Source organism: Puma concolor, chromosome E3, assembly GCF_028749965.1.
Source record: "Puma concolor isolate L17-30 chromosome E3, mPumCon1.1.hap2, whole genome shotgun sequence".
NCBI lineage: Eukaryota > Metazoa > Chordata > Mammalia > Carnivora > Felidae > Puma > Puma concolor.
Window position 1 is genome coordinate 12946097 of NC_141682.1, and position 14779 is coordinate 12960875.

At 46.6% G+C, this 14779-nt stretch overlaps 1 non-coding gene across 1 annotated transcript; it reads right to left on the minus strand.

Moving 5' to 3' along the window:
- Window positions 1–14426: 14426 nt before the first annotated feature.
- Window positions 14427–14536, minus strand: LOC112860173 (U6 spliceosomal RNA). The gene has a single exon (XR_003223589.1). It is a non-coding gene; the product is annotated as a U6 spliceosomal RNA (small nuclear RNA).
- Window positions 14537–14779: the final 243 nt, after the last annotated feature.

Consider the following 14779-nt stretch of genomic DNA (forward strand, 5'->3'; position numbering starts at 1 on the left):
GGACATGTGGGTGGTTCAGTCGGTTGAGCATCCGACTCTTGATCTCAGCTCAGGTCTTGATCTCAGGATCCTGAGTTCAAGCCCTGCATTGGGCTCCACGCTGGGCATGAAGCTTACTTTTTAAAAAAATGCTAGATGGGGGGCGCCTGTGTGGCTCAGTTGGTTGAGCATCCAACTTTGGCTCAGGTCATGATCTTACAGTTCGTGAGTTCGAGCCCCACATCAGGCTCTGTGCTGACAGCTCAGGGCCTGGAGCCTGCTTCAGATTCTGTGTCTCCCTCTCTCTCTGCCCCTCCCCCACTCATGCTCTGTCTCTCTCTCTCTATCAAAAATATTTTTAAAATTTTTTTTAGTTTTAACAATGCTAGATGAGTTGGAGACTTTGCAGGATAGGATGGGGGAAGCTAGTCAATCTCTCATCATGTATTGAGCATCATTTATGCGCCAAGCACTGTACTAGGGAGCTAGAGACACGGAGAAGCAAGCCACGTCGGAATTCCCAGTCCAAAGACAAGACACAAAATTGTAACACAGGGTGATCCTGTTTTGCTACAGATAGTTGCAGGACATCGGAGGACAGAGAGAAGAGTCCCCAGTACTGTCGGGAGCCTGGGTGCAGGGCTACAGATTATGGAAGACTTCACAGAGGCTGCTACCTCTGAAGTTTGAGCTGGCATTTCCAGGACAAGGAAAGATCACTGTAAAGGAGAAGAGCCCTCCAGGAAAAAGAACCACGAGTGCAGAGTGAGGACAGGAGACCACATGGGCTCTGAGGAAATAGCTAGCGTTATGGCATGGCCATGAAGGGCGGTGGTGGAAAATGATGCTAGAGAAACATTCAGGTCCAGGATCACACAGATTTTTGTGCTATAAGCTAACCTGGACCCTTGACCTTCTCCCGGGACCGAGAAGCAAGGATCACAAATCACAGGTAGCCTTGAGAGTACGAACTTACATGTACGTCATCTGTCAACTCTTCTTGTTTCGTAACCCAGGAAAGGAGTTACAATGGGAAGCAACAATTTGCCCAGGGCGTTCTGATGATCCTCGCATATTACACTCGCTCATACAATAAAAATCCCACATGCAGAGTCTCTGCTAAGAGCTAAGGCTGACCGTGGAAAATAGATTCGGTGACGTGAGGGGAGTGAGGATAAGGTAAAGCCCCTGGTCCAGGGCACTCCTCTTGAAAGCAAGCCTGAAGGAAGCAATCGGCATTTGCAGAAAGAATAGATTGCACACAGACTTAATGAGGAAAAATAAACACCTTTCAAAGGCAAGCGAACACTCCCTGTAAGTCATTCCGAGCCAAATGTGCCAAACCCCAGAATGTGCTAGCAGCACTTACGGTCCTAATACCCCAACAGCCGTAAGATAAACAATTAGCCTTCGTCATAATCAAGAACAAATGGTCAAACACAAGCACACAACCTCTCATCTGAACGTTTTAAAGGGTCGCTTTGTTCTTTTCGGCTTATGTGTTTGTTGCAGGGGCAGCAAAGGGAATTCTCAGCACGGTGAAGTTTTGCTGATGCAAGGAGCTTATGTTGATTAAATAGAGACCGTGGGGGTACAATCAGGCGTCAACTTTAGACCTGGATGGAGCAAGATTTGAATGACAGCTCACTCACTTAGTAAATATGACTTTGAACTGATTTCCTTGCGTCTGTGAATTTCTCTAAATTGTGTGGCACAGCGCCAGGCACAAAGTAGACGCTCAGATATTCACGGGTTCCATTCCCACCTGTCACGCTCACGTGAGAGAGTGTTGGCAAAGATAGCCATAGCGATTCCCCTTTCTATATCTATGTCCCTTCCCACACTGGCTTTGGGCTTGCCAAGTGGCTTGTTTTGACAAACGACACGGAGGAAATGTGGCATCTTGAAGCAGACACCTGAAAAGTGTGCACTGGAGCTTTTTCCTCTTTTGTTCCTCTTGGGAATCTTTAAATCACCACCGTGCAAACAAGCCTGGGCTAGCCTGCGGGATGATGAGAGACATGCAGCCAGATCATCTTAGTAGCCCAGCCGACACGGAGCCGACCGCCAGACCTGTAACGTTGGCCATCATAGAACAGCCAGCCGGCCCATTCTAAGAACGACCCAGCCAAACCACTAATCATAAGAAACAACAAATGCTAATTTTGGAATGGGTTGTTACGCAGCAAAAGCTGACAAATACACGTCTTAAGTGTTCAGAGCCCCCTAGTTTGTGGTCTCAGGTCTCTCCATACTCACCGTTGGACATCAATACATCAACATAAAAATGATGTATCTCAAGACTGTAGCCCCAGAAAGGTCTCTCTTGCCTATAGACATTTCACCCCTACATCTTTTAAGGACCTCAAGTCCAGGGCTAGCACTAAACTCACTGTAGTCCCCAACAAAATAAAATAAAATGTTTCTCTTAGGCTCTGTCCTCAATATGTAAAACATGAAGATTGCTCTCCACTATTTCTCCTTCACATCTTTTACACCCAATCGGTCACCAGGTCCTGTCAGTGCAACCTCTTAAACACCGACTGGCTCCTTCCCTCTTCCTTCTCCCTATTATTTCTACTCCATGAAAATCTCTTACCTTGGTTCACCAAACTATTGCAATAACCCCTCAGCAATTTCCTGTCTTCAGAACGTTCCCCCACCGATGTCACTTCCATGAACTCCCCTGCTGGAAGCTCTTTCACATGTCCCCACTGTGTATGGGATGATGCCCAAACGCCTTAACCTATCACATATGTCTTGCCCAAACTGGCCCCTCCACTGCCATTTCCACCTTCTGTCATATCCCATGACACTTCAAGTTCCCCAGGGAGCCCCAGGGAGGCCTTTGCACCTGTTGTTTGCATAGACATGGCATGTCAGTCCTCCCTGTCCTCTTTTTGAATTTCTACTCATCATCAGATTCAACTCAGAAGTCACATCTGGTGTATAAAGCCCCCTCTCATCCTTATCCCCAAAGAAATCAATCTCCTCCTCTTCCAGACTATCACTGGGCATTGTACATTCCTTGAATGTTGGCTATTACCACACTATATTTTAGCGAACTGTTAAGAGTTCTCTACTCCCCGAGTCTCCAAACCTTTCCACGACCCTCCTTGTTGCAGCATGGGGAACAGGATCCAGTAGACAATGAGCAATCCCCAGGGCACCTGGGTGACTCTGTCAATCGAGCTTCTGACTCTTGATTTTGGCTCAGGTCATGATCCCAGCATCGTGGGATCAAGCCCCGCACCAGTCTCCACACTGAGCATGGAGCCTCCTTAAGATTCTCTCTCTCTCTCTCTCTCTCTCTCTCTCTCTCTCCCTCTGCCCCTACCCCACTCACGTGCAGTCTCTCTCACTAAAATATAAATAAATAAATAAATAAATAAATAAATAAATAAATAAGAGCATTCCCCATCATTCCCCATTCATTCCCCATCAGATGAATAAGTTCATCTGATGAATGAAATTTTAGCACCCTTCCCTTCTCTCTTACAATATGCTAGCTTCATGGGTCTGTCACTAAGACAAATGCAATGATGTTCATTTTACAAAGTTTTGAACAAAACCGTTAACACAAAAATAAAATGTCCTAAGATCCTCGGATTTAAGATTGCTTTTGCTATTCGTAGTTCCCAGTGAATTAGATGATGCAAGGCCATGCAAGGCCATCATCATGCAAGATGATGTTCTGGAAGGCCATGTACGGCTCTGGCCCAAAGGAAGAGGTTCTAAGAATCAGGAATCTGATGACTTTTATAGCAATTCTTACATTCTGATCAAAGAGAGGAGTGAGAGATATGAAGGCGAGCAGTAGTTTTGGAAACTACCATAAAATTCTGGAGGCACCATATGAAATATGTCAAATCCCTTCCCCACTAGGGTGATATCCTGGCACGAGCACAGACATCATATTCTAGAGGGTTGAATTTCCTCTAGAATTAAGTTCCATAATTCTACGGGCCTGAGTCTATGGCAATGATTCCTAAGCCAGCCTATGTATCAATGTCACTTGGAAAGCTTCGGAAAGCCACCGTTTCCCAGGCTCTCTTCTCAGGGATTGTGATTCCACCAAGTTGAAGAGAAGTCTGGGAATTTCGTAGTTTTCAAAAACCCCAACAGGTGATTCTGATACAAAGCCCCATTTCAGAGCTAGGCCACCATATAGAAACTTGACCCGCTATCATTTTTCAGCTATATCTACCCACTACAGAGCAGTGTTTTCCAACGGGAATAGGTCTCTAATTTCATAATAACGGTTAAAGGAAATGTAGGATTCACTTTACATAAAGTCGCCTCAGGGGCACTTTCCTGGAACACATCTATTGCCCAAATGTGGAAATTACCTGTAGAGTTTTGAATTTCAGTATCTGTATTATCACCATGTTAAGCATGCTATTTGGTATAATCTTGGGCAAAACACTTTCCATATAAACGTACCTAAGTTTTTTTCCATAAAAATCAGTGAAACAATAATTATTTCATGTGTAAATATTTACAGCCACTGCCCAGGGCCATATCTACACTGCAGAGTAAGATAAATGTCTGTGGCAGGATAAAAATGTACCGCCTGGGTGGCTCAGTCGGTTAAGCTTTTGACTTCGGCTCAGGTCGTGATCTCATAGTTTGTGAGTTCCAGCCCCGCGTCAGGCTCTGTGCTGACAGCTCAGAGCCCAGAGCCTGCTTCAGGTTCTGTGTCTCCCTCTCTCTCTGCCCGTCTCCCACTCTGTCTCTCTCTCTCTCTCTCTCTCTCTCAAAAATAAACATTAAAAAATTTTGTACCATCCACACATAGATAGACACTGGTTGCCTACACACCCTCAGTGTTATTCTTGCCAGCAGGACCTATCGAATTCCAGGCAATGAATCATCATGAGTCCAAGTTAATTGCGGACAATTCTATTTCCCTTGGCAAGACGCTAACTTTGGCAGTCCTTCTTGCAGCTAGGGATGGCCTGTGATCTAGCACTGGACGCTGAGATGGGCAAGCCAGCCTATTGATGGGCTTCTGGGAAATAGTTTTTTCCCTCCTTGATAAAGGGAGGATCCTTTTTTGTCACCCAGACCCATGCTTCCCTTCTTGAATGTGAAGGACTACAGCATGCTGACCGTGATGTGTTAAGTGCAAGGCCCAGATGCCCATAACCAGAGATGACGAGAAAGAGCCTAAGATCTTAACGGCATTAGAGAGTCATTGCTCCAACCACAGAACGAACAGCAGACCTCTTATTAGGAGAGACAAGTAAGTATCTGTACTGTTAAAAGCACTGTGAGCCTTGATTTCCACTACCTGCAGCCAAAAATAGACCCTAACTGAATCAATTTCTGGTCAAGGTTAAGTATAATCTGCAGGAGGCAAGTAGGCATACTGGGGGTCAGAGTCTCGTGCCATAGACTGGAGAAATAGCCCCAAGGAAGAAGTATTTCAATAGCTGCTCCAAGGATATGCAGAAGACAGGCGGAAGGGGGTACAGGCATTAACAGCTTTTCCGGAGAAGGTTTGAAAATAAGAGAAAGAAATAAAGAGGTTTCAAGTTTATCATTTGACATTCTAGTAGGGTTGTCTTTACAAGGGAAATGGATAAGATTTTTCTTCCCCCAAAGATCTAAGTCAAAAACTTACAGGGGTCACCGAAACCTTCTTCACACATTCAACTACTTTTAATTCGCACTCCCCACCTTGAAGGCTCTGTCTGTGATCCTGTGTCCTGCCCAGGGGCACCACCCGAGAGGTCATATGACCATTTCAGGTCATATGAACTCCCTCTGGCCCTCGCCCTGGCCCTTGGTCAAAGGCTCTGGGTCCCTTTGGCTCTGGTGGTGGTCACTACGAGCAAGCTTATCGAGTCCCCCTGGCTTCTGAAAGCCATGCTACCAGGAGATTCTCACATCTGGAACTGGTTTCTGGAAAACATCAAGAAATGCAACGCACACTCTATCTCCTCTCTCTCTCTGGTTCTCATTCTCTCTGTAACACTTAAGGAAATTAAAAAGAACCTCTTGGTATATAACACATTGGCACATCAAAGTCCCCCAAGGAAAATATTTGAATTTCTTCCATCTATTTTCCTCGCCCGTTCTTTATGCCTCTCAATGAGAAGAAAGGTAGAGCTTACATTTTATGTCAACACAAAAGGCCTCCGTTTGTGTGCATTACTTATTAAAGTATTCAGCGATTCAATGTCAAGGTATGTATTATACATACTTTTTTTTTCTAGGCCATTATCAGCTTTCTTACAACACTATTATTCTTCAGCCCAGCTAATGCTTCTGTCAAAGATTTAGCAACAAGCATGGAAAATGTCAAACAGTGGGGAAGAGACCTAGCTGTTTCCACAACTGCACAAAAAGCCCAAGTTGTCTTTTACGGAAAAGCTGCATAATTCCGCCATGAACACCAACGGATGTTTTATCAGGGGACAGAGTAGCGGGGTAGTTTATTTGTTTTTCTCTGCACACCTGAGTCCATTTCCTCTGAATACATTGCCTTTCTTCTCTTGCCAATATACTTAATAAAATAGGGCCTATGTTGTTATCATTTTGCCCTCTTCCCAGGAGGTATCTGGCTTGGAACGTGACAGAAATCAGCCGAGGGAGTCAGTCCTGTTCTGTCTGCGGAGCAGTGTGATAAGATTTAAGGGGCACTAAAAGGCTCCTCTGGAGAAAAATATTTCCCCAACCTGCTTACCAGGGTGCCTGAAATTACAACCCTTCTGCTTTTAAGGCACTGAGAGCCTCCATTAAAATGCAAATATGTGAGGTGAGTTATTTTATCAAACTATCACATCTTAGCTTGAATTAGTTTATGGCTTAATTCAAAATCCTGAAGTGATGGGACACAGGGCTGTTAAGTTTGAATGTGAGCAAAGATGATACAAAGGTTTAGGCTTTAAAATGTGTTGCCTAAGAAGCGGGCCCGGGTAGCGGGACAAAGTGAGAAAACAGAATACAGTCTGATGGCCCCCAAAATGAGGTCCAAAGTTCATACAGAAGGGCCTGTGCTCTCGACAATCCTGGCTAAGCCACAGCCACATGGCTGGTCCATGTGGTTGAGAAGCTGTCATCCTCACGCTTCAAAGAGAAACTCGAGGAAGGGTCAATATGCATACGGCTTCCTTCCCCCCAACTTGAATTGGTGTCCTCAGTTGGATTTGTTTACCATTTCTTTCCCTCCTGAGCGTGCTCAGGACTCTTACCCACTCCCTCCCCAGAAGTTTCAGAGGCTTCAGAGAGCCTATGGTGGACACTACCACTGCCCATTCATATCTCCATTTCTTTCCTTTCCCACCCTCTTCAAGTTGGTCATGGCTGACGTGGGCCAATGGCATATAAACAAAAATGGTGTGTTTTACTTCCGGGCAGAGGCGTGTAAGAGCTGGCTCACGAGTCTCCACACGCCCTCCTTCTGCCACGGTGGGCTCTGAAGCACGGTGAACTTGAGTAAAGAAAGATGCTACAAGGCCAAAGCAGCCAAGAACGGCGAGCACAGAGAACAGCTACCTGGGAACGTGCTCAGACTTACAGATGCTTGTAACCGAGCAAGAATCAGCTTCTGCTGTGTTAGATCACTGACGTTTTGGTGCTATTACTTCAGCGTAACCTGGTCTGCCCCGGCCCATCCTTACCCTGTGGATCACACCTCGGGAGATATCATCAGCCTCCCCGCCCCATTACCATACACTTCCCATTCCACGAATGTTTATTGAGCACCTACACTGTTGAGCACCTGTGCCAGACGATATTATAGGTAAAGGGATTTAGTAGCAAAGACGAATAGTAAATGCAAAGTCCTTGGACGCAAGGAGGTTACATTCCAGCCAAGGAAGAAAGATTGTAAGTCAGTTTATCTGTTGGGAATAGGTTTGGTCGAGGATAGCAGAAAACCCAAATAATATCAGCTGAAGCAAATTATACGTGTAGTTGCTCTCAAATAAAATAAGTCTGGAGGTTGGCACTCCAAGACTCACAGGGCGGCTCTATAATGTCATCGGGGACCCAAACGCCTCCTATCTTTCTGATCCATCATCCTTAGCACCTGGCCTCCACCTTCCAGAGCACCTCGTATTCCAAAATGGCTGCCAGGGCTCCATTAGTTGCACCCTCATTCCAGCAGGAAGAAAGAGAAAAGAGGAAAGGCAAGAGGAGGTGTCTCCCAACTGAGCCAGGCCCGGTTAGAGCGCTTTCCCTGAAACTCTAGTCCACAGGTACTACTTACAACTTATTGGCTACTCCTCCCTTCAAGGGAGGCTGCTAGGGAAATATAATCCCAGCGGGACATATTTTTTGCCACCAAGTAAACAGGGTTCAGGGCGCCCCTGGTGGCTCAGTCGGTGGAGTGTCTGACTCTTGACTTTGGCTCAGGTCACGATCTCAAAGTTTGTGAGATCAAGCCCCATGTCTGGCTCAGCACTGACAGTGCAGAGCCTGCTTGGGATTCTCTCTCTCCCTCTCTCCCTTTCTCTCTCTCTGCTCCCCCCACCCCATTCTCTCTCAATACATAAACTTAAAAAAAAAAAGAAAAGAAAACAGGGTTCTATTGGTAAAGAAGAGAGTAAGCAGGCATATAACAGTCTCTTCCATGATAGATAAACAAACCAGGTTTAAACTGGTGATAGGTATTTCGAAGGAGAAAAAAAAATGCGATCAAAAAAATAAAAACAAAAGAAAGAAAGCAAACAGTGTAGCTTTACCCAGGGTAGGGGAGAAGGCCAGGTGGCGCTGGAATGATGTGAAAAAGTCCTTCATGGAGATAGCTGGGGAAGGGAACCCCAGGCAGAGGGAACGAGGAGGGACTGATTGCCAGAGCATCAAGGAAGGGAGCCCCCAGTTGGGGAAGCAGCGGGAGCAAGGAGGATGTGGCTGGAGATGAGGGCAGAGAGGCAGGGAGAAGCCAGGTCATGAAGAACCTTGCGAATTTCATTCCAAGCGTGTTGGGAGACAAGCAGGGGCTGAGAGACAAGCAGAAAGTGACATTACCCGAGTCTCCCTGAATCCTGTCATTCTGGGGGGCTGAGTCTTGAAAACTGGTTTGTAGAGGGATAAAAAAGGTGCCCAGGAAGGAGGCTGACTCAGACATCCAGACAAGAGATAATGGCGCTAGACCCGTAGTAGGAGGGAGAGGCTGTGCTAAAAATGCCACTGCAACCAGAAACCATGAATTTTTGCTGCTGCAAAAAATTGCAGCAAGGATGAAGTTTCGTTAAACCCCATTGGCCTTGACGGGTAGCTTTTGCTTCCAGAGTTTGGCTGCTCATCTGCAGCCTTAGAGAAAGTTGGGCTTTTCCAGAATCGGAGTCTTGCTCAGAGAGTATGATTGATGGGGGCCAAGGGGAGGCTGAGAAGGAAGGTTGTTGAGACCAGTCGTGAAGTGGGGGACACTGGACTCCTAGCGGGATGCAAAGGGAAGCGATAGAAGACACCCCACCCTGGAGTCAGTCGCTTCTTTTTCCTCACCTGCGGCTAATGCCTGGCTCCCGCCAGCTATGGGTACACGGCTGGGCTATCTGCCTGCCACTGGGTGACCTGTACCACCTTGGTCTCATCTCTCAGATCGCCCTTGGCCTCATACTCTGCTGCCCACTGGTTGGTCCCGACCCCACCTCACCCAACCCAAGTGTTGGGCTCTCGAGCATCTCAGAAGAAAGAGAAAACTTGACTTACAGAGTCCAATGGTTAAGCATAAGGGCTGAAGGCAGATCGTGAGTTCGAATGAAGTTCCTTTACATTCAGCTGTATCACTGTGAAAACTTACTCAACGCCTTCCTGCCTCAGTGTCTTCATCTGTAAAACGAGGCTGTTAAGACCTACCTCAGGAAGCTTGGGTGGCTCAGACAATTAAGCATCAGGCTCCTGTTTTCGGTTCTGGTTATGAACTCACAGTTCATGAGTTCGAGCCCTGAGTCAGGTTCTCCCAAGCAGAGCCTGCTTGGGATTCTCTCTCTCCGTCTCTCTCTCTCTCTCTCTCTCTCTGCCCCTCCCCTGCGTGCTCTCTCTCTCTCTGTCTCTCAAAATAAATAAATAAACTTTAAAATATATAAGACCTACCTCCTAAGGCCCTTGTGAAATTCAGACGACTTCATGAAAAACACTCAGAAGATTACATAGCACACAATACACCTCCCAATTAAAGTTATTCAGTGTTTTCTTACCATCTTGCAGCACGACTCAGAGTGAATCCCACTCCCTCCTCAAAACCCCTCCCCACCCCAGCCTCCATTTATGCAACTTTCCCCGGCTCATCTTGGGTTTGCTATTCATAACACGGAGTCTGCGTCTTACAACACGCTGTCCTGTTCTCTAATTGTTGGGATCGCTCAGCTTGGCACTTGAACCCACGCTAATTACTGTATGCTAATATATAAAATCACACCCCGTCCCGATCCTTCAAGTGCCTGTGCCTTAGCGCTTCTCTCCGATTCTTGGAGGAGATTCCCGCAAACCAACGGTAGCCCCCACGCCAGCACCTTCACGCTAAACGGTGCAGCGCTAAACAGCGGGTACAGATGTCTTAATACCGGGTACTGACAGGGGGCTTTCCATCTGGAGGACTCCAGTAATCCAGCGCGTCAAGGAACCTAACGGGAGTGGAGGGATGCTTCGGAACGAGAACCGACATCTAAATCTCTGGTTAAGCCAACCGTTCTCTGGGTAGGGCTGATGCTGTCCTGAGGAGAATACTGTCTTGCGTTATCTTCTTAAACGCCTCCAAATGCCTCAGGAAGTGGTCTGACCTAGTCAAGGTGAAAAACTACAACGTTCGGGGCACCTGGGTGGCTCCGTCGGTTATGCGTCCGACTCTTGACGTCAGCTCGGATCATGATCTCCCGGGCTGTGGGATCGAGCCCCGGGTTGGGCTCTGTGCTGACACAGCGGAGCCTGCTTGGGATTCTCTCTCTCCCCCTGCCCCTCCCCGGCATGCTCTCTCACTCAAAATAAATAAACTTTAAAAAAAAAAAAAAAAGCAATGAAAAATAAAAACTATGACTTTAGCCTGATTCTCAGGCCTCTTGGTCCAGTGGGGGGTAACTGGCCCTCAAAACAAACTCTTCCAGACCCTCTGCCCAGGGCGTCTCCCCCGATAAGGAGGAAAATTTCTGAGCGGAACTTAGGGGCCCGCTGGGAAGCTAACCTGCACACAGCCAGCTTTAGCTGAAGAAGGAGCCCCACACAGTCCAATAAAGAACTTCTGGAGTGCAGGGCAGTATGCTTGGCCGCCAGAGGCCTCGTCTCTGCACAGCCTCTGAACACAGCCAATACTGCTAAGGAGGGGTGCGGAAGAGAGATCAAGAACCAGAATCTGCAGCCAGAATGCCCACACTCCAACCACAGCCCGACGGCTCACTGGCTGCGTGACTTTGAGTTCCTTTCACTTCCCTGTGCCTCGAATCCTTCATCCGGAAAGTGGTCACTAGAACAGCTTCCAATGCTTACTTGTTTTAACGAGGATGAAAGGGTTTTAAATGATCATAGAGCTCAGGACAATGCCTGGCTGTAAACATTATCCAAGTGTTTGGTAAATAATTTTGAATTGTATACCGTATTTATTCGTGTGTGTGTGTGTGTGTGTGTGTGTGTGTGTGTGTGTGTGTGTTGAGCATTCTAGGACCTGGGAAGGTAAAAGAATGTCTTGCCTTTGAGAAACAGTTTTTTTTAATAAATAGGCTGGGTTTAACAGCTCTGGGAAAGGAACTGGTCAAGTTCCTGCAAGAACTGAAGAAAGACAGGGAAGGAAGGAAGGAAGGAAGGAAGGAAGGAAGGAAGGAAGGAAGGAAGGAAGGAAGGAAGGAAGGAAGGAAGGAAGGAAGATAGAAGGAGTGGTGACCTCAGAGGTAACAGGAGAGGCCAAGCCAAGCCGGCATCTGTAACTGAGTAGGATACCAGGTGCAAGGGGGAAGTTGAGTGATCCTCGACCTTACCTTGCATCTAAATCACCCAGGGGTGGGAGGAGCTGTTAAAATCCAGATTCCCAAGCCTCCCCTCCAGAGTTTCTGATTCAGTAGGTCTGGGTGAGATATGAGAATCCGCATTTCTTTTTTTTTTTTTTAATATTTATTATTTTTGAGAGACAGAGAGAGACACAGCATGAGCAGGGGAGGGGCAGAGAGAGAGAGAGGGAGACACAGAAGCAGGCTCCAGGCTCCGAGCTGCCAGCACAGAGCCCAACGTGGGGCTCGAACACACAAACCAAGAGATCACGACCTGAGCCGAAGCTGGATGCCCAACCGACTGAGCCATCCAGGCGCCCCAAGAATCTGCATTTCTAGTAAATTCCAAGGTGATGCTGATGCTGGTCTGGACACCCACTTTGAGAACAGCTGCCTTCCAGAATCAGAAAAAAGCATGGGCATAGACCCAGGACTATGAAACGCCCTGGCACTCTCTGGGGAGAGAAAAGTAGATTGGCATGATTGGACCCAAAGTGGCAAATGACAGCGGTGGGAGAAGGAGACAGGAGCTGTTCCCACAGCGAAGACACTTGGGCGAATCCTGTCTACTTGGAGGTGCTTTGGAAGTTTATGGCCTTGGGTGACATGATCAGCTTGTAGCTCCAAAACTATCATTCTGGCATCAGTGTGCAGAACGTACTCGAACAAAGGGAGACTAGACAAGGGAGAAGGGCCATTAGAAGCCAGAGGACAATAACGAGGCCAGAGCTGGTGTGGCTGCAGTGTGGGAGGAGGAAAGAAACAGCAGTCTTGGGGCACAGAACTGAGCAGATGGGCAGAAGCCTGTACGGGATGTGAGGGAGAAGGAAGGACTAAAAGCTACTCCAAGCTGTTCCTCTCTGATGCAGGGGTGGAGGAGATCCTATCGACTGACAAAGGAATGCAGGGGACAGAAGAGATCTGGGGAGAAGAGAACGTCATAAATTCCATTTACAAGGTCTCTGTGGCATCCAGGGTGCCCATTAGGCAGCTAGAAATCCAGGTCTGGAGCTGAACAAAGAAGCCAGAAGACAGCTGGGGGGCTGGGCACCTCTGTACGCAGGTCCGGGTTCGATCCAGGCTGTGGTAAGATGGCCAAAGCGGGCGTTGGGTGGGGAGGGGGGCGGGGATTAACTGAGGAAAGAGCCAGCACAGAAACTTGACCTCCCTATTTCAAATGGGCTTGGCGATGGAAAAGCAAGAAAAGAGACAGCGAGAAGGAGGAAGGCTGTAGAAGTTACAGCCCAGCAGGACTTAACAAAGAGTCTATAGCATCCTGGTGCCAGCGATGCCATGTCTCCAGCATCACAAAGTCTTCTGACCACACCACGCTGAAGGGCAGGTGTCGGTGCTGATCACTGTCTGTTCCCAGGTCCATTGGCTGTCCTTCCCCGTTCAGCCCCAATTCCGCCAGTTACACCTCCCAGGCTCCTTTGCCCAGCGGCTTCTGGTTAATTTCTGCCAAAGAGAGGCACTGGCAGGAGGCTGGAGGGAGGAGAGCCTTCCTCCCCCCCCCCACTCCTCCCCATCTCTGCCTTCTGTGGCTCCTCATCAGACCTGTGCTTATGGTTCCCACCAGGCACCCAACACCTCACGACGACTTCCAACTTCCCGAATGTATTTCCCTCTATTGAACTGGCTGGTGAACCCTCAGTAGCCCTGGCTGGTGGCCGCTTGATAAACATATGCTAATGCATCACGTTCTCTCCCCCTAACTCATTTCAGTCTTCAGAATCCTATTCAGGCCGGGATTATCCAAGTGGATATTAACAAAGCCTTCCATTTAAAAGTTAAGGGGAAACATAATTTTAAAAGAAGCAGTGAGGGAAGATAAAGCTAAAATAAATAAATTGTAAAACATAAAGCAGGAGAATGATAAAGTAGTTTAAATGCTGTTTTCTTGATAAGACTCTGAAAATAAACAAACTTCTGACAAATATAATTAAGGGAACATTTTTAATTAGAAATGAGGAAGGAGATAGAACAAAAATGGAGAAAATAGATTTTTTCCTCCAAATCCAATGAGGATGTTGTAGGCTAATAAGTGGAAATCTTCAATGAAATGAATAATTTCTACAAAAATATAGATTACTAAAAATAACTCAAGAAGTATAAATCTAAACAGAATAATAACCAAGGAAGAAATTGGGGAAATTATCTGATAACAACCTAAAAAATGTACTTGGTCCTAGCGTTTCCACAAGAACAATTTTCACACTTTAAAGAAGCAGATAATTCCGATGTTGTATAAAACATCCCGAGTGCGAAAAGAGATAAGAGTACCTTTATGTCCATTAGGCAAGCATGATCTTCTTCCTAAAGCCTGATAAAGGTAAAACACACAAAAAGAAAATTATAGTCACATATCACAGTGAATATGAATAAGAAAACTTAAATAAAACCCTCCCCTCTAAAAAGGAACTTGTTTTACTGTATTGCTTCAGATCTTTAGAGGCAAGATAAGTTCTAGGGGTTTTTTTTCTTGTAACCACTTCACTGAGATATATTTCTTACACCATAAAAAATGTGGAGCACCTTACAAATGTGGGGGTCATCCCGGCACGAGGAGCCAGGCTAATCTTCTCCGTATCCTTCCAATCTTAGCATGTGTGCTGCTAACACGCCAGCACAAGGGATGATAGCTTTATAAGTTAACTTGGAAGAGACTACAAAGGATGGGCAGCTTGTACATTTTGAAAGTAAATAACCATTTGGCAAGGCTAGAACTAAAACCGAAGGGAAAGTATCATCTGGAGAAAAGATTCACAGCAAATACGGAAAGGGTTCATTTCTCTGTTATGTAAAGCGTTTATGTATCTTGACACCAAAAACTTAAATTCCTAATATGTAAACTGGCAAAGAACTGAAGAAGA